This window comes from Sturnus vulgaris, unplaced genomic scaffold, assembly GCF_052056855.1.
Source record: "Sturnus vulgaris isolate bStuVul1 unplaced genomic scaffold, bStuVul1.hap1 Scaffold_173, whole genome shotgun sequence".
NCBI lineage: Eukaryota > Metazoa > Chordata > Aves > Passeriformes > Sturnidae > Sturnus > Sturnus vulgaris.
In genome coordinates this window covers 69317-70000 of record NW_028276092.1, presented here as the reverse complement: position 1 = coordinate 70000, position 684 = coordinate 69317, and positions in this window count along the sequence as shown.

Below are 684 nucleotides of genomic sequence, written 5' to 3'. Positions count from 1 at the left end.
CATCGATCGGACGGGGACAGAAAGAAAAGCAGCCGCGGGGCAACGGGGAGCCCCCGCGGCCGCGGGTTCCTGGGACAACGGCAACGGAGCAGGGCTCCAACATGCGTGCGAGCGGGACACGTCCCCGAGAGGCCCTCCCTTGGCGCCGCCGAGCCTCCCCGACGCTCCCTAGGCCCCCGACGCCGGCGGGCCGCTTGCAACCTTCGGGATCGATCACGCAGCAGAGGAAGAGAGCGGGGGGTGCCGCCACCCGCCCGCGGGCCGCAAGACAACGGAAAACGGAGCAGCTGCCACCGACCACGCCGCGGGCCACCGGCTTTCGCCCGCCTCGCAGCGATCGGCTTCCCACCCGGAAAAAAAGCCGGGGGGAAGGGCAAGCCACCGCACCAAAAAAAAAACTAAAAAAAAAAGCACGCCATGCGTCGCACGACCCGTGCTAGCCACGGGGGTCACGAGCCAGGGGTGGGGGCGAGAACGCGCCTCTCAACTCCTCCCGTAAAACCCCTCCAACCACCGGACATACGGTCTCTTTTCTCACTCGCCAACACAGCCAGCCCTTCTCTCTCGCCTTTCGCTTTCGCTTCGGTGGCGGCCCGTGACCCTTCGTCAGCGCGCGCTTCTCGGTGCCGCGGCTTAGGGCCGCGAGAGAAAAAGAACGGAGGCCGGGCGGGCACCCCCACACTG